A 20539-nucleotide genomic window follows, 5' to 3' on the forward strand; every position below is an offset into this window, starting at 1 on the left:
AGGCGAAAGTGATATCATTGTAAGGGCGTGTTTGTTTCGGCATTGCCGTTATCAATAAAAGTTGTCGTTTTTCTCACGACTCTTTGTTTTTTACTTTTTAGTGCCTTTTTCTTGGAAATAATGGTAATGCCAGAAAAAACCAAAACATCTGTATTTTCTTATTAATTTCAAAAATCTGCATGAAAAACTTTTTTCTAAAAATCATCCCCAATCATATTATGCAGATTGAACCATAATAAACCCGTTGAACACAGTGACCCTATGGTTCATCCAAATTTTGAATTCCCTGTATATGAAGCTGAAGATGAGGATGATGATAATGAAGAGATACCATATGAGATCACTCGACTGCTTGAGCAAGAAAGAAGAGCCATTCAGCCTCACCAGGAAGAGATTGAGCTCATCAACCTGGGTACTAAAGAGAACAAGCGAGAGATCAAGATTGGTGCTGCGCTTGAGCCAGAAGTGAAAAGGAAGATTATTCAGCTTCTCCATGATTATCCAGATGTCTTTGCATGGTCTTATGAGGATATGCCGGGTCTAGATCCCCAGATTGTGGAACATCGGATACCGACAAGACCTGAATGCCCTCCTGTCAAACAGAAATTAAGAAGGTCTCGCCCAGACATGGCTCTTAAGATCAAGGCTGAAATACAGAAGCAAATTGATGCGGGTTTCCTCATGACAGCTGAATATCCTGAGTGGATTGCCAACATTGTGCCAGTGCCAAAGAAAGATGGGAAAGTTCGAATGTGTGTTGATTACAGAGATCTGAACAAAGCCAGCCCAAAAGATAACTTCCCATTGCCTCATATTGATGTGCTTGTTGACAGTACTGCTCAATCCAAAGTCTTCTCCTTCATGGATGGTTTCTCTGGCTATAATCAGATACGAATGTCTCCTGAAGATAGAGAAAAGACGTCCTTCATCACTCCGTGGGGAACGTTCTGTTATAAAGTGAGGCCGTTCGGCTTGATAAATGCTGGTGCTACCTATCAAAGGGGTATGACCACTCTGTTTCATGATATGATTCACAAGGAGATTGAATTATATGTTGATGATATGATTGTGAAGTCAAGTGATGAAGAGCAGCATGTTGTGTATTTGAAAAAGATGTTTGAAAGACTGAGAAAGTACAAGCTGCGGTTGAATCCTAATAAATGCACATTCGGTGTACGATCTGGAAAGTTGCTTGGCTTCATTGTCAGTCAAAGAGGCATCGAAGTTGATCCCGACAAAGTCCGAGCCATCAGAGAGATGCCGGCCCCTCAAACTGAGAAGCAAGTCAGAGGTTTTCTCGGACGTCTGAATTATATTTCAAGATTCATATCTCATATGACTACTACTTGTGGTCCAATTTTCAAATTGCTCAGGAAGAATCAGCCTGTTGTATGGAATGACGAATGTCAGGAAGCTTTTGATAGCATTAAAGAATACCTGTTGGAACCACCTATCCTTGTCCCGCCAGTGGAAGGAAGGCCATTGATTATGTATCTGTCAGTGTTAGATGATTCAGTGGGTTGTGTTCTCGGTCAACAAGACGAGACTGGAAAGAAAGAACATGCTATCTACTATCTGAGCAAGAAGTTCACCGACTGTGAGACTCGATATACAATGCTTGAAAAGACATGTTGTGCCTTGGCTTGGGCTGCCAAACGCCTGCGTCATTATATGGTGAATCATACAACTTGGTTGATATCCCGAATAGATCCAATCAAGTACATCTTTGAGAAGCCTGCTGTCACTGGAAAGATTGCACGTTGGCAAATGTTGTTGTCTGAATATGATATTGTGTACAAAGCTCAGAAAGCAATCAAAGGAAGTGTCCTTGCTGAGCATCTTTCTTGTCAACCTCTTGATGATTACCAGCCAATTAAGTTTGATTTCCCTGATGAAGAGATTATGTATCTGAAAGCAAAAGACTGTGAAGAGCCACTGATCAATGAAGGGCCAGATCCCAATAGCAAGTGGGGATTGGTGTTTACGGTAAAGGAATTGGAGCTATCATTGTGACTCCGCAGGGGCACCACATTCCTTTCACCGCTCGAATAACCTTTGACTGCACAAACAACATAGCTGAATATGAAGCATGCATCTTGGGCATTGAAGAAGCCCTTGACCTGAGAATTAAACACCTTGACATCTATGGGGATTCTGCACTTGTTATTAATCAGATAAAGGGTGAATGGGAGACTCATCATGAGAAGCTGATCCCTTACCGTGACTATGCAAGACGTCTGTTGACATACTTTACCAAGGTTGAGCTACACCATATCCCTCGGGATGAAAATCAGATGGCTGATGCTTTTGCTACTCTGTCTTCTATGTTTCGTGTCAATCACTGGAATGATGTGCCCGTAATCAAAGTGCAGCGTCTTGATAGACCCGCTCATGTGTTTACTATTGAAAATATGCCAGATCAGGCTGATGAAGGTGTGAATGATAAAAAGCCTTGGTATTACAACATCAAACAATTCTTGCAGAATCGTGAATATCCACCTGGTGCTTCCAACAGGGATAAAAAGACCTTGAGACGATGGGCTAGCAGATTCCTTCTGGACGGAGAAATCCTATACAAGAGGAACTATGACATGGTTTTGTTGAGATGTGTTGATAAACAAGAAGCTGAGAAGTTGATGCATGATGTGCATGATGGCACTTTTGGGACCCATGCTTCGGGCCACACCATGTCAAGAAAATTGTTAAGAGCCGGCTATTACTGGACAACCATGGAGCGTGACTGCCACAAACATGCTAAAAGATGCCACAAGTGTCAAATTTATGCTGACAAGATTCATGTGCCTCCACACGCTCTCAATGTTATATCTTCCCCATGGCATTTCTCTATGTGAGGCATTGACATGATCGGAAGAATTGAACCGAAGGCTTCCAATGGACATCGTTTTATTCTAGTGGCAATTGATTATTTCACCAAGTGGGTTGAAGCTGCCTCCTATGCCAATGTGACCAAGCAAGTGGTTGTCAAGTTTATCAAGAATAACATCATCTGTCGATATGGTGTTCCCAACAAGATCATCACTGACAATGGTTCCAATCTGAACAATAGTATGATGCAAACTTTATGTGAAGAATTCAAAATTGAACATCACAACTCTCCTCCTTATAGACCTCAGATGAATGGTGCAGTTGAGGCCGCTAACAAGAACATCAAGAAGATTGTTCAGAAGATGGTCACTACTTACAAAGACTGGCATGAAATGCTACCTTTTGCCCTGCATGGTTACCGTACTACAGTGCGTAGTTCAACCGGGGCAACTCCTTTCTCTCTTGTGTATGGCATGGAAGCAGTTCTCCCTCTGGAAGTGGAGATTCCATCTCTTCGAGTAATCATGGAAGCGAAATTAACTGAGGCTGAATGGTGTCAAAGTCGGTACGATCAATTGAATTTGATTGAAGAGAAACGTATGGATGCCATGACTCATGGACAGTTGTATCAAGTGCGAATGAAGAATGCTTTTGACAAGAAAGTCCGACCTCGAGAATTCAAGGAAGGCGAACTTGTATTGAAAAGAAGGATAAGTCAGCAACCCGACCCAAGGGGCAAGTGGACACCTAACTATGAAGGTCCTTATGTTGTCAAGAAGGCTTTCTCTGGTGGTGCTTTGATTCTTACACACATGGATGGTGTTGAACTCCCAAATCCTGTTAATGCCGATATAGTCAAGAAATACTTTGTCTAGAAAGAAAAGAACAGCGTGGTAGGTCGAAAACCCGAAAGGGCGGCCTAGGCAAAAATGCGCTTCCCGGTGGATCGAAAACCCGAAAGGGCGATCCAGGCAAAAGTTAGGGACAAAAAAAAAATGAATATGAAAAAGCTCGCTGAGATTGTACGCAACTCAGGCAAAAATGAGCGCCTCGATGAGCCGAAAACCCGAAAGGGCGGTTCATGCAAAAATGAGGTTGATAAAAGACAAGTAACTATATCTGGCAAATCACCATCACCCCTTGGGGCATCTGCAACTGTCAATGATCGTCTTCATCAGAGGCTTCCGTACGTGTGAATTCAAAATTTCTATGAAATGTAGCGGTCATCGTGTTCAATGTATCACCAACCAATAAAATTACCATTTTCCAAGCTTTGTAAATCCGTGGAGTCGTGCCCTTGGCTGACTTTCACTCTTCTACATCAATTCGAGCCTTTCTATTGTTTGAAATTCCATTTCCTTTCTGCTTTCAATGCTTTATATACAAAATATTTTCTGTCTATTTGATAATGTCAATGTCTGAAACAAACATCTTTGAAAACTAAAAAAAAATTTCTATCTATTTTGAAAGCAAACCTGAGCAACAGGGTACATTTCAATGAAACATGCATGAATGAATGAATATCAATGTCTATTTCAATACATGTTACAAGCAGGTTACTCCCCAGGATGATCTGTGGTCAATGGCAAGAATGAAAAAACAGAATGAAAATGAAAGTGAAAAAAATGAAAAATGAAAATGAAAAGCTCGCTAAGTTGAAAACCCGAAAGGGCGGCTTAGGCAAAAATGAGCACCCCGCTGATTGACAACCTATGAAGGCAATTCAGGCAAAAATGGGGCAATGAAAAGAAGTTATTCCCCGGTGAATCGAAAACCCGAAAGGGCGGTTCAGGCAAAAGTGGGGTTCGAAAATGGAAAAATGAAAAAATGAAAAGAATATAAAAGCATTGACCACAGATGCGAGCATCCAATGTTCACCCAGCACTGACACGCCTAGCAACGGCGACCTGTATCCAAGAACCTTCCAAGGGTCCCTCCTTTACAAGTTTTATTGCCCTCAGCCATGGTTTTGATACGTCTCTCAACGACGGTCTCTCCAAAGAGGTTTTTCCCCTGTGAATATGTCGCAGCACGAGCCACTACGTGCCCAATCTTCCAATGTCTCATCTGCCTTTGTGAAACTTCTCTGTCAAACTGCCAATCAATCATGCATTTCAAGCATTCATACATGCATAATCATGCATTTTATGTGCTCGTACATCCAATAATCTTGCTATACCATACATACATGTTGCATATCCAACTTTCAACTGCCAAATTCAATGCAAGTTTCCACTCTCCAACTTCAATTCCAATCATGTCGACTGTCAAATTCGAAGCAATTTCCAATCTCCAATGTCAATCCTAACCTCAATTTCAATGTCAAACTGTCAAATTCAACTCAATGTCAATTGTCAAATTCGATGCAATCTCAACCTTCCAATCTCAATTCCAAACCATGTCAAATGTCGAATTCGAAGCAATCTCAACTCCAATAACAATGTCAATGTTGACATCCAATGACAATGTCAATGTCAATCTCCAATTCCAATGATGACATCCAGTGACAATGTCAATGTCAATCTCCAATTCCAATTCCAATGCCAATTTCCAATTCCAATGTCAATTTCAATGTCAATTTCCAATTTCAATCCAATCCCAATGTCAAAATTCCAATTTCAATCCAATTCAAATGTCAATATCCAATGTCAATGTCAAATGCAAATGTCAAATGTCAAATGTCAAATGTCAATGTCAAATGTCAATGTCAAATATCCAATGTCAAATGTCAATGTCAAGTATCCAATGTCAAATGTCAATGTCAAATGTCAATGTCAAATATCCAATGTCAAATGTCAAATGTCAATGTCAATGTCAATGTCAAATGTCAATGTCAAATATCCAATGCCAATGTCAATGTTAATGTCAAATGTCAATGTCAATGTTAATGTCAAATGCCAATGTCAATGTCAATGTCAATGTTAATGTCAAATGCCAATGTCAATGTCAATGTTAATGTCAAATGCCAATGTCAATGTCAATGTCAATGTTAATGTCAAATGCCAATGTCAATGTTAATGTCAAATGCCAATGTCAATGTCAATGTTAATGTCAAATGCCAATGTCAATGTCAATGCCAATGTCAATGTCAATGCCAATGTCAATATCAATGTCAATGTCAATGCCAATGTCAATGTCAATGTCAAATTCAACTTTCAACTCAATTCAAATCAATGTCAATTTACTCTTGGGCCAACAAAAATGGTCATGTCTATTTGCAAATCAGGTCAATGACAATTTACCCTCAATTGGTATCTTGTTAAACCAGACTCTCAATTTGTATCTTGTTACTGGTCAAGTGCCAGGTTCGATCCAAAAAAGAACCACTTGTACCTGCTCATATACCTATGCTTCCGGACAAACGGCAAGTTCGATTTAAAGAACAGTTTGTACCCAGCTTATGCTTTGTTATCGGTCAAACGGCAAGTTCGATCTAAAAGAACAGTTTGCACCTTCCCACATGACGTGGTGATAATCCAACAAGCAAGTTCGATCCAAAGAACAGCTTGTATCAACCCTTTTTGTCTATAGCTCCAGCCAAACGGCCAGTTCGATCCGAAGAACAGTTTGTGTCTGTCTATCTGTTTGTATTTTCAATCAAGTGTCAAGTTCGATCCAAAGAACAGCTTGTATCTGCCTATATGTCTATGTTTCCGATCAAGTGTCAAGTTCGATCCAAAGAACAGCTTGTATCTGCCTATATGTCTATGTTTCCGGTCAAGTGGCAAGTTCGATCCAAAGAACAGCTTGTACCCTTCTCTTGTTTGTGTCTCTCGGTCAAGTGGCAAGTTCGATCCAAAGAACAGCTTGTACCTGTCTATTTGTTGCCCGTTCTTTCTACCTTGATGTCTATAAATCCCTTGGTGGTGTGACACAGCCCGTAGATTCCGGTTCGATTGTCTTGCATTCATAAATGAAATGTTGCATGGCATTCGTGTTTGTTTGAAAATCTGAAAGTGTATTTTTATGTCCAAAAGCAGTGCAAATGTTAATATTTAAGTATCTTCGTCCCGTCAACTCAAAGACTTCGTCTCTTGACTCTCCGGACAAAGAAACTTAAATAGGGGCAGCTGTTATACCCTAATTTTGGACCTAAAAATACTTGTTCAATTCTTCTTTTCTTGCATTATAAGTCATTTGATATGTCTCTGATCAATTGCATCTTTCTCTGCATTTTATTTCAATGTTATCTGCAAAATTCACGTAGAAGGGTATTTTAGTCATTTCCTGCATTTAACTCATTTTAATCCTTGAAAATTGTTTGAGTCTTTTAAATTGGTTTGTATAAGCCCTTGTTTCAATCTCATGTCAAAATTCATTTCAGAAAACATCAGTCGAGTCATTTTTTAGTCAGTTTAGCCCCTAGGGGCATTTTAGTCATTTCATGTGATAAAATTTCTTTCAGTCTTTTAAAAAATTTGTTTGAGTCTTTTCATTTGATTAGAATAAGTCTCTGTTTCATTCCATGTCAAAATCCATTTTAAAATTGCATTTGAAGTCATTTTGAGTCAGTTTTGCCCCTAGGGGCATTTTAGTCTTTTCATGCGTTAAAACCCGGTTTAAATTCTAAAATTTGTCTCTGAGTCTTTTAATTTGTTTGAATAAGTGTTTGCTTCAATTCTCTGTTAAAAATCCATTTTTAAATTGCATTTGAGTCGTTTTTAGTCATTTTAGTCCCTAGGGGGCGTTTTGGTCATTTCACATAATATTTCTGATTCGTTTTAATCTGCTTTGTTGTTTTTAATTGTCTCGTTTTATGTTAATTTTCAATTTACTTTTTCAATTCAATTTCAGTTTTAATTTTCGTTTTAGTCCGCGCACTTTTGTCATTTGCATTTTAATCCCTTTTTAAGTCAAAGTCAAGGTTTGTTATAAGTCAAGTGCCACATGTCCCACTACCATTGGTCCAAGCATCCCTTTTATCACCTATATAAGTCAAACTTGTGGTCAATTTTTCACAACTAATCATTTTTACACTAATTATTTTCACAAATACACAAAAAATCACAAAATCATTTTTCTCTCTTCTCTCTTTCTCTCTCCTCTAACTAACTTTCTCCATAACCAAAACCTCCATAACTAACTTCCACCACCACCTAAACCACCACAACAACCTCCCTAACTTCCCAAACTCATCAAAAAACTCACCAATTCCACAAATTTTTTCACCGATTCACAAAAATCTCATAATCAAAAGCCTCAATTCATCGCAAATTCTCACGAAAGTTTCTCGGACTCATCGTTGAAAGCAAGAATTTCAAGCTTCCAATCGCAAAGCATGAACGGCTCACGACGGCGCTAACCGTCACTGCGCAACTGCCAATCGTCATCAAGGCTCAGTTTCAACCTGAATTCGTGAACCACCGTAACAACACCGCAAATTTCCGTTTCAATCACTCAAATCAAACTGAATTCGGATTCTCCTTGGGAAAGACACGCAAAAACAGTGACGAGTTCGAGTTTGGATCGGAGAAGAACAGCAACGCATAAGCCATGCCATTTTCAAAGAGGAACACGTGAAAGAAGAAGGCTCCAATTGAATTTCGCAAAAGGCCAGAACCACAATTTCAGCGAGAAGAAGAATCCAGGAGCAAACTTACCGGAACCGTAACGGATTCGAAGAAGCTGAATTCGCGTGGGAAAGGAACAAAACAGATCGAAGCACAATACGTGAAGAAGGGAGGAGCAATCTCGTTTTTATTTCTTCAACATCTCCAGATCTTAACTAATCCGAGAAGGTAACGTTTCTTGTTCCCTTTATTCACCTTTCTTTCCAAAAAATTCGTAGTTAAAGTGCTAGATCCATGCCATGTCTTTGATGATTTTTGAAAATTGTTCTGAAAATCGAATAGAGGAGGAGAAGAGAATCATTTTGATGTAAAAGGTTTTGAAAACGGAGCTGTTTGGGTCGTCCGACGCGGCGGCGCCGCCCTGTTGGGCCGGCAGCCACCGTGCCGGAAAGCACTCATCTCGCCTGAGAAGAAGAAGGAGGCGCTGGTCTGTGAACATGGGGAGAAGTTTCTCACGTTTTTGAAAAAGAAAAGGATAACAAACAAGTTGTTTTTTACCATCAATTTTCATTTTATATTATGACCCTTTTTCTTAACCCATGTCCATACCCATAACCCATGGGTCCAACCCTACCCATTTCGTTTGGGCTTGGGCCTGACTTGCCTACAGCCTTTCTTTTCTCTACTCTTTTGCTGTTTACACCCCCCTTCCCTGTATGTTCTTAATAATTTCTTGCTTTTTACACCCCTGCTTGTTTGAAAACCTTTGATAAAAATTCTGAAAAAATTCCTATAATTTTCTTTGTACTTTTTGATCAATTTTGACATATTACATGTCAAGATTGATCAAGAAATACTGGAGAATTATTTTTACTTTGGTTTATTGTTTTTTCTTTAATTTTTGTTGAAAATCTTGATAAAAAACTTGTAAAAACCTTGTGATTTCTTTTACATTTGTTTTGAGTGATTAAGACTTGTTTCTTGTGACCCTTCGCATGTTGAAAATTGTTGGAGAAAGTGCATGTGGAATTGTGAATGATTTGTGTTGTCTTTCATCATATTTTGTGAAGCTTTTTTGCACATTTTAACTCCAATATCTTGGCTTATGATAATTGGTACTTGATGGGTGATCTTAGGGTGTTATTTGTTGCATAATATGTAGTGTTTGGTGCTGTTTTGAATGGGTGATAATTGGTTGCTTGGTTAGCAAGTTATTTGTCATTTTAATATGTAAATTGGTGCAAAAATAGACCTAGTTTCATATCATGATTCCTTGGCTTATAATTTTCTTGTAACTCTCACATTAGGGCTGACCCCAAAACTCTTTGAAAAATGTTACAATGTGAGGGTTATGGGTCTTTTGTTTGCTTGGAATTTTGGTATCTTGTTAGATGTATTTTGTCATCTTTCCTTGCCATTTTATCATGTTATCATGCCTTATTTCTTTGTCAATCTTTTCTACTATCACATGCCTATTATTACTAACTATTTGTTCATTTGTCGCATACACCATGAGCATTCCATATCTCATCCCTTTCTCCACTTTAATTTCTTGCACTTTAAGTTTCACCAAAAAAATTAGAATGTAAAACTTAGGAATTCTTGTAATATTTTACTTTCATGCTTTTAATTTCTTGGCAAAGAGGCCATAGAATGTATCTAGGGTATGATGTAAAGGACAATGGACTCTAATGATGTACACCGACACAAGCACCGACACATGCACACACACCACTATAGCTAGAATATGCATGTTTAGATGTATGTTTAGGATTGCATGTTTAGATGAATGCCTAGGACTTATACTTAGAAAAAACCCAATTTTCCAAACAAATGTGAACAACTTCACTCAAATCTTTTCCAAATAAACCTTGGGATCCAATATCCCATTGAATTTTCCTTTTGTTTTCTTAATCAAAAATCCAATGAAAATAATCATACTTTGACCTCTTTTGCAATTCACTAATTCAACCTCACAATTTTCCTAATCTCATGCCCTTGAGGCCTCTTTCTATTCTTCCAAAATCCATTTTCAAACTTAAAATCAACCAACAAAAACAAAAACATTTTTGGAAAAGAACTACGGTGGATTTGATCCCTTAATCGGGTACGTAGGCAAGGAACAAAATTCCTTCAATTCAACTAAAATAAAAATCCAAAAACATTCTTCTCCCTCCAATTCTTCACTTAGCAAACTTTAGGTGTAAATATCATTTCAAAATAGCATTTAAAAATAAAGCGCGCGCGTAGAAATTAAAGACGGTTCCTATAGGATACTATAGTCGTTATGGGTGCCTAACACCTTCCCGTAGCGAAAACAACTCCCGGACCTCGATTCTCAAGGGTTTTGCTTACTTTTTTCCCTTCCCAAGAAAAAATAAGATATCACCGGTTTAAAAGGTTCAAACGTAATCAATGTTTGACACCCGAAAACCAAGATAAAACACATATCACAAGACTTGTGGGACTGACCTGTATGTGTGAACCAAATTTGGTTTGCCATTTATTTATCCAAATTAAATATTTTACCAATTAAACATGTGCACTAGTTTAAACTTTAAATATTTTACCAATTACTACATTGTAATTTTGGGTTAAATATGTTTTTGGTCCTTATAAAATTGGGAGATTTTAAGTTTGGTCCTTTACTTGTAATTTTAGTCCTTGTAAAAACTAAATTTGTTTAATTATCCTTGAATTCTTAAATTTTTGAATGATTTTTTTGGAGACATGTTTAGAACATTATAAAATGTTCATTTACTAAAAAATATAATTTTTTAACATGAGAAGAATTAAATATGAATTTTTTTAAACGACAAAAGTTCAAAGAAAGAGTAACAAAATTATGGACGTAGAAATCAAATTTTGAGTTAATATTTTGCAGAGGGACTTTTAGTAATGTTCTTAACAGGTCTACAAAAAATTGTTTAAAAATTAAAGAATTTAAGCATAATTAAACAAATTTGGATTGTTAAGAAGGGACTAAAACTAAATGCATAATGTTTTTATAGGGACTAAAAGAGTAACAAAAATATGGACGTAGAAATCAAATTTTGAGTTAATATTTTGCAGAGGGACTTTTAGTAATGTTATTAACAGGTCTACAAAAAATTGTTTGAAAATTAAAGAATTTAAGCATAATTAAACAAATTTGGATTGTTAAGAAGGGACTAAAACTAAATGTAGAATGTTTTTATAGGGACTAAAAAAGCTATTAAAATTAAGTAAGAACAAAATTTAAAAGATCCCAATTTTATAGGGATCAAAAACATATTTAACCCACAATTTTTAAAGGTAGTTTGTTGTCTATTTAGATTTCACAAAACCCGAGTACAAATATGTGAGAGAGTCCAAAAATGTGTGATTTTGAAATGGAATATTACTCCGGGAAATGAAATAAAATGGGAGAACTAGATATTAAATATAGAAATTAGGGTTAAAGTGTACAAATGTGCGAGAGTTCGAAAATGTGTGATTTTGAAGCGGAATATTAGTTCGGGAAAATGAACTAAAATATGAGAACCAAATATTAAACATAGGCATTAGGGTTGAATATATTTTTAGTCCCTAGAAAATTATAAGCTTTGAAATATTGTCCCTAAGTTTTTTTATTCATTTTTAGTCTTTATTTGTATTTTATGTGGACAGAGGACCAAAAGTACCAAAAATATCCATTTTTTGTAAAAGATTTTAAAAACAGGGATTATTCGTACAAATTACAATATTATGAAGGATTAAAACTACATTAAAATTTTATAGGGACTAAGTACGTTCAATAAACAATTTCCTTAATCCTGGGAGGACAAAGTCATTTTAGGCATAACTCAGTTGGTAGAGACATTGCAATACACAAGGGTTGGAGTTTGAATTTTGGATTTCCCGCTTATTCACTTTGTTTATGTTTGGTTTCACATTTATGGTATGTTTGTGTTTGCAGTGGAATGCAACTTCAACGCACGTTTCACTGATTCTACTAATTAGAGCTTCCTTAAAATCACGTCAAATGGGCATTGGAGCGATAGATTTCTTATTCCACCGCCACACCAAACAATCTCTTAGAGGAGCCAAAATCGATTCTTGAGATGTAATTTTGATTTTGACATGTTTGATTGTCTTCAAATAAAAATGATTTTGCCTCCAAAATTGATTATATTTAAAGTAGATTTATAGTTTTTGATTTTAAAATTGATTTTTACACACAAATATATAGTTCTAATGATTGGGGTAAAAGTGGAACAAAAAGCATAAGCTCAAACGCCGATAGAGTCTGAAAAATCAACTACTCGTAAAATAAATTATAAGCTTGTGATAAAAAGATTAATTCAAACAGATTTTTTTGTCATACGAGCTTAGTCGTTATAAGCTATAAGTTAACTTCTATGCCTTAACAAACAAACTCTTCGACCACACAAAAAAAAAAACCTGCATAGAGACAATAATTTTTATTTTGTGGACAAATCCTCTCTTAATATAAGAATCCCCTATGCTGGTGAAAACTCAGTTTTAACCTTTAATTAATGATTGACACGTGTCCAATTTGAGGGTAAATGTTGTCCTAAATTTGCTTTTTGCAACTAAATGATGACTTTCAATTTAGTTTAGTTACATTGCTCTTCATAGAAGAAAATCACTTGCAAACCAACTAAAAAAAGGACGTGCTCATCCTATTGCAACTAAAAAGTTAACTTTTGCATGTGACAAAGTACAAAGTCAAACTTTACATCATCATACAACTACTACACTCTTCTCAATACATCACTAATACCAATTTCAAATTTTGGGAGCCAAATTTTCAAATTTAAATTTCAAATTTCAATACTTTATTATATAAGATGCTATACTCTGTCACAATTTTCTTCTTCTTTCTCTACTCTTTTTCTTACCTATATTTCATTATCTTCTCCACTTTTCTAATCTTCATTTCTTTTCTTATTTTTTTGCAGGAATGTTTACTTTTTTTTATTGATGAAGAACACCACACCGATAAAGGAAGAACACCGGTAAGGTAACAAACTCTTTCTTTTCTTTGCAAAATTGTATTCATCCTTCTTTAAGTCTTTCTCTTTGCAAGCTTGTCTTCTTTATTCCTTATGTCCTTTTTATCATCATCTTAAAACAAGAGTTAACCTTCTATTTTTCATCTGCATGAACATAACAAAATTATTTTCAAAATATACCTAACAATATTCATATTCAAAAATATAGAGATTTGTATTATTTTAAATCTTTTTCAAAATACGTATGTTCTTGAAAAAAAATTACTTTTCTTTTTTCTGTCTTTGACAAAAACAAAAGAGAAGAAATAAAGTCGATGGATATTACTATCAAAGAGCAAGAACAATGAAAAAATGAAGATGAATACAAGATCTTCTAAGATGTGATTATATGGAAAGAGGACACCAGAGGTAAAAAAGTGATTCTCTTCAGCATCTTCAAACAAAGAAAGAAGACACCATTAAGTACTCTTTCATAATCGAACATGTACCACTATTTCAAAAAATACATATACCTATTCTTTGTTCTTCTGATCTTCGTTATTTGTGTTTATCTTCAACTACAATATTTTGATCTAGAAATGTTTTTGCAGGAAAGTTGAATAGAGTTCTTGACTCTTCAGCAAACCACGCACATAAAGGGGAGGGATTTGAAAGAGTTTGATTATGATAAGTTTGATTGTTATATGTTTTTTTTGTGTGTTATTATACCTGTTATGAAAAAATAAATATATAAGAAAAGAGTTTAGTTGTGATGACGAAATTTTTATTTTTATCATTCCCTATATATTAAAGGAATAAAAATGACATAGTACTGTTCTTTAAATTAAGAAGATTATGAAAAAACATAGATCCAAAAACATTTTCAAGAAGAAAAATCTTACACTACTGACCTTTAATGAATGTCTGACACGTCACTTTACTTCAATCATTCTGTTCTTCATTTTCCTCCCCTCTTTGTAATCTTAAATTCCAATCACCAACTGATATCTTTTTTTTGCAGGAAAGTTGAAAGTTTTTCATCTCTGCACAACCAACAAAGACAAAGGTAAGTTAAAGACAATAACATCTTTTTTTATCTAGACGTGCATTCTTCATTATTTTTTTATTTTGTTTATATTGATTCTTTAACAAACCACCATGCTTTTTTTTTCTTAGGTTCATCACCACACATATACTACATAAAGGATCATCTTTTATGTGACTTTTTCAATACTTTTTGTTCTTCAATAGATGTAGTATATATGTGATGATGAACCAACAAGGACAAGGGTAAGTAAAAGACAATAACACCAATTATTTATCCACACATATGTTGTTCATGTCATATTTAACAAACTATGTTTTTTTTGCTTAGGTTCATCACCACACATATACTACATAAAGGATCATCTTTTATATGACTTTTTCAATACTTTTTGTTCTTAAATAGATGTAGTATATATGTGATGATGAACCAACAAGGACAAGGGTAAGTAAAAGACAATAACACCAATTCTTTATCCACACATATGTTGTTCATGTCATATTTAACAAACTACTCCCTCCGTCCCGGAATAACTGACCTATTTTCTAAAAAAAAGTGTCCCAAAATAACTGACCCATTTCAATTTTCAATACAACTTTCATCATTCCCAATACAATATAACACTAAATAATACTCCCTCCGTTTCAAAATGAGTGTCGCTTTAGGCTTTGGCACACAGATTAAGAAATAGAATGAAATAATCATTGGATATAACGCTTTTACTAAACTGCCCTTACTTATAAGAAAAAGACAAAATTAAAGTTGCATTGAAAATTGTGTGAGAGAAAAGTTGGAGAGGGTAAAGTTGGAAAAAAAAAATTAAAGTTGTATTGGAAATGTAAAGCGACACTCATTTTGAAACAAATTTTTTTTGCTAAAGCGACACTCATTTTGAAACGGAGAGAGTACTACTTTTATCATTCTCAATACAATATATTCCACTTTCCCCTTTATTTATACACTTTTCTTAATCTGTGTGAAAAATCAAAGTAGGTCAATTAAACCGGGACGGAGGGAGTATGTTTTTTTTGCTTAGGTTCATCACCACACATATACTACATAAAGGATCATCTTTTATATGACTTTTTCAATACTTTTTGTTCTTAAATAGATGTAGTATATATGTGATGATGAACCAACAAGGACAAGGGTAAGTAAAAGACAATAACACCAATTCTTTATCTATACATATGCATTGATCATTCTTCTTTTAATGTTGTTCCTATCATCTTTAACAAACTACCATTCTATTTTTCTGACTACTTCATTTTCAAAATTCTACAACAATATTTGTAAAGAATATAGTAACTAAATTGAACATAATATAGAAACAAAATAGATGCAAGAAAAAAACTCCAATAACTCAAAATTACAAGTGAACTTTCTTCTATAAAAATAAATCTAGATCAATAAATGAACAAACTACAAGCATAAATAAATGATGAGGAAAACGGTTACGGTACCTTTTTGTTGATATTATTATTTCCATATCTCACCTTCAAATGAAGATTGTCTTTTTGCAGGAAACTCAAATGGTGTTGTTGTCCCTCGAAGAAAGGCATGCCTAAGTAAATGACGAGGAAAGAGTTTAATTATGAGAGTTTCGATATGATATGTTTTTTATGTGATTATAATTGTTATGAAAAAACGATATACATGACTTCAGTTGTGGTGCATACAAATAGACCACAATGACTTGAAAACAAAATTTACAAGTTAACTTTTTTTTTTTTTTGAGAATTTAAATTGATAGAAACATGGAATGGAATGAGTTGATAAATAAATAGTTGATTTGTCATTGATGAAGGATATGAATTTGGTTTGGTAAAAAAATAGAAATAAATAGTTGATTTGTATGCAATTTCAATTCAATGTCACAATAACATTATCAGAGATATAAATCTATGTCATCACCAGTACAAACAATGGTGATTTTAAACATAGAAACAAAATGAAGTAAAAATTATAATTATTATTTTCTGTAAAATATTTGTTAAAATTATTATTTTTTATTTGAAAAAAAAATACCAAATGAAATCTGGGTATACATACATACTCATTTGAAAGAAAAAAATATATAAACATAATAATAAATAACAAAATTTAAAATGAATCATTTATTTTTTCATTAATAAGTTAAAATTTGTTTTTACTATCCACATAAATAAATTAAATGATAGAAAAAAATATTAAATACAGTTTACACATGAAATTAAAAAAAAATTGTTTTTTCTATCATGTAAACAAACCTACTTAGTTCTTACACAATAGTTTTCATTTTTTATTCGAAAAAAAAAAGATCAACACTGCGGTAAAAATGATAAATTTTTGTGGTAAACATAACCTTATATGATTTTTGCATGAACAAAAAAAACCTACAAAAATATTCTTCAAGGAATTTGCAATAAAAAAGGTTCTTTATCAAAGATTCGGTAAAAGTATTAACAAAAGAATACCAGTAGTAATAGATCTAAAAAAAAAAAAAATCCTAAAACAGATTCATAAATCTACAAAATAATATTCTTACATCTCTTGAAAATACAAGAAAATCGCATCAAATTTCATCTTCTGAATTTGTTGCATGTTTGATGAAGCTATTGCTGTTGTCTCCAAAACCAGTTGCTCCGTCCTTAATTTTTGTGGATTTTGTTGTGGATGTTAAGAGTAAGTAAAGTATCAGTTTGATTTTTACATTGGAGGCTCACGGTGGCAGCAAAATCGGTGAAATAAAAAAGGGTGTTTTATAAAGAATGGAGAGATTAGTATAGTTGTGGTGGTGGTGCATCCAAATGTTGTCCGGAAACCTCATTTTTAAAAATGAGAAATTCTCAAGCTATCTCCTTTTGAAAATCTAATTTGATAGAAAGATAGAGGAGAATGAGGTGATGAATAATATGTAAAAAAAAATTAGTAAAGGTCGCCGGAAAGATGTAGATCTGGTCAGAAGTTGCGTTGACGGTGGTTCATGGTGGAGGAGAAAAAGATACGGATGGTTTCAGGGGAGAGAGAGAGAGAGAGAGAGAGAGAGAGAGAGAGAGTGGGAGGGACGATTGAAATGAAATGGAGAAGAAAAAGATCTGATATGTTAAAAATAAAAAAATTATTAAATAAAATTAAATAAAAAAATTAAAAACTAGAGAGAGACGTGTGAGGATTTGAGAAAGTGAATAGAGAGTGATTGTTTATGTGTAGAGATTTGAAGTGTAGTGGTAGGCACGTGTGGTGTGGAACAAAATTTAAAAACTAGCATTAAAACAAATTTATATTTTTTAATGGGACAATTAAATAATGAAACTAAACCTTATTCCACTAAGTGGGGTCGCCTGCATGGATTAAATGACGTCATAGTGTTATATCAAAAATCATATTTGGATCTAACTCATTGACCTCTAAATAATGAATAAATTACCAATTTAATTTATGTCTTTGTAAGTCATTCTCAGGATTTTATTAATATTTCAAAAATAATCTTTATCAAAATTTTCTCAATTAAATCTTTATCTTTGTGTTTTTGTCACACAACGAGTTACTTAATTGATAAACTTTTGACAAAAGTCGAAGGTATTTTGAAATATTATTAAAAATTTTATATGTCATTTGAATTTTCGTCCATGAAATTACTCATACCATGATAAAAGCCACTGAATTTACAATAAAAGGTCTTAAGAGATCAACTTATTTATTTCGAAGAAACCGACAAACTAGGTATATGGTACACGAGAAATCAAATCAGTGTTGAATTAGTAGCGAATAAATAATAAATTAATAGTTGATTTGCTATTGATGTGTGGTTAAATGTTATGACATACATCCTGTGAGAGTAGTTGAGAACTCTGATGTGCGATGACCAAACTTTCTTTTTATCATTTTCCATATATTAAATGATTAAAAGAGTTTTAATTTATGACAAAAAAATAAAGTGGTCAAAATTAATTTTTTTGGTATAATCTGAGTTGTGATTTCTGACCAAAAAATTGAGTGGTGATAATTATATTTTTGTGGTAAAATGTGTCGAAGGAACTTTGTTTTAGATTTCAATCAAACTTCAGACCAAAAAACACATGGTAGGTACAAAAGAGAGAAAAGAAAAGAGGAGAACTTACAATAGCATTAACCGAACTTAAATTCATGTCATTACCACCAAAAAAGAATGGTGATTTTAAACCATAATGTCCAAGCAAGATGAGATACAAAATGAGAGGGTCGATCAGAATTTTGTTGAAATAAAGCTCAGAGTCAACCATAGTATCTGTAATGAACGGTAATAAACTATTAGCAACATAAGAAACTCAAATTTTCTCACGGAATCGATAATCTTCGGGTATGGGCTAGACAAAGATTAAGGTCTCAATGAAACACTAGAAAGACACTTAGAAAGACACATATTAAGGTCTCAACCTACTTCTTTAGATATATTGATAATATATTTAACAAATTGTACAAAAAAATAACATTATTGTTCTTTAAACTAAGAAGATGATGAAGAAGAAACATAGATCCAAAAACATTTTTCAGAAAGAAAAAAAAAAGATAAGCTGTCATTGATCAAACTAATCTTGATCTACATGTGAACCCCGGACACCCCACTTATTCAAAAATTTGTCAAAAAAAAAAATCCACACGTGTGTATAATCCCTCAAAAAAAAAACCACACGAGCTAAGTCTCCGGTGATAAAAATTTGGAAATAATTGTTATAAACATATTACAAGTTGCCACTTCTTCAAATTTATAATTAATTATTATACAAATTTCATTATCTCCCTTATTTTAAATTTGGCAAACATATTCCAAAATCTAATAAGTCGATATTGTTTTTTGGAGAAAAATTATATAAGTTGATATCATTATTGTTTTTTTGGTGGTGTCCGGGATTCGAACCCCGGCTTATTATACACGGGACATGTTGACATGATAAAAAATTTAAAATAATTATTATACACGAGGTAAGTCTCCGGTGATAAAAATTTGGAAATAATTGTTTTTTTTTTTGACAAAAGAAATAATTGTTATAAACACTACAAGTTGCCACTTCTTAAAATTTATAATTAATTATTATACAAATTTCCTTATCTCCCTTATTTTAAATTTGGCAAACATATTCCAAAATCTAATAAGTCGATATTGTTTTTTTGGAGAAAAATTATATAAGTTGATATCATTATTGTTTTTTTTGTGGTGTCCGGGATTCAAACCCCGGATTATTATACACTGGACATGTTGACATTGATAAAAAAATTTAAAATAATTATTATACACGAGCTAAGTCTTCGGTGATAAAAATTTGGAAATAATTGTTATAAACATTACAAGTTGCCACTTCTTAAAATTTATAATTAATTATTATACAAATTTCCTTATCTCCCTTATTTTAAATTTGGCAAACATATTCCAAAATCTAATAACTCGATACTGTTTTTTTGGAGAAAAATTATATAAGTTGATATCATTATTGTTTTTTCGGTGGCGTCCGGGATTCAAACCCCGGATTATTATACACGGGACATGTTGACATTGATAAAAAATTTAAAATAATTATTATACACGAGCTAAGTCTCCGGTGATAAAAATTTGGAAATAATTGTTTTTTTTTTTGACAAAAGAAATAATTGTTATAAACATTACAAGTTGCCACTTCTTAAAATTTATAATTTATTATTATACAAATTTCCTTATCTCCCTTATTTTAAATTTGGCAAACATATTCCAAAATCTAATAAGTCGATATTGTTTTATGGAGAAAAATTATATAAGTTGATATCATTATTGTTTTTTTGGTGGTGTCCGGGATTCGAACCCCGGATTATTATACGCGGGACATGTTGACATTGATAAAAAATTTAAAATAATTATTATACACAAGCTAAGTCTCCGGTGATAAAAATTTGGAAATAATTGTTTTTCTTTGACAAAAGAAATAATTGTTATAAACATTACAAGTTGCCACTTCTTAAAATTTATAATTAATTATTATACAAATTTCCTTATCTCCCTTATTTTAAATTTGGCAAACATATTCCAAAATCTAATAAGTCGATATTGTTTTTTGGAGAAAAATTATATAAGTTGATGTCATTATTGTTTTTTTGGTGGTGTCCGGGATTCGAACTCCGGATTATTATACACGGGACATGTTGACATTGATAAAAAATTTAAAATATTTATTATACACGAGCTAAGTCTC

General features: G+C 33.6%; 2 long non-coding RNA genes across 3 annotated transcripts; one reads left to right on the top strand and one right to left on the bottom strand.

Moving 5' to 3' along the window:
• Positions 1–12918: 12918 nt before the first annotated feature.
• LOC146940896 (uncharacterized) lies at positions 12919–17408 on the bottom strand. The gene is made up of 4 exons (XR_015032181.1): positions 16885–17408; positions 15821–15921; positions 14224–14355; positions 12919–13477 (listed from the first exon to the last, which is right to left on the bottom strand). It is a non-coding gene; the product is annotated as an uncharacterized LOC146940896 (long non-coding RNA).
• Positions 13209–16159, top strand: LOC146940897 (uncharacterized). Of its 2 annotated transcripts, none has more exons than XR_015032182.1 (3): positions 13209–13341; positions 13924–14378; positions 15881–16159. It is a non-coding gene; the product is annotated as an uncharacterized LOC146940897 (long non-coding RNA). The 2 variants fall into 2 exon arrangements; XR_015032183.1 differs by lacking the exon at positions 13209–13341 and adding an exon at positions 13487–13741.
• Positions 17409–20539: the final 3131 nt, after the last annotated feature.

Source organism: Medicago sativa, chromosome 3 (genome assembly GCF_051527215.1).
Source record: "Medicago sativa cultivar Bolivia chromosome 3, Bolivia_mono, whole genome shotgun sequence".
Taxonomy (NCBI): domain Eukaryota; kingdom Viridiplantae; phylum Streptophyta; class Magnoliopsida; order Fabales; family Fabaceae; genus Medicago; species Medicago sativa.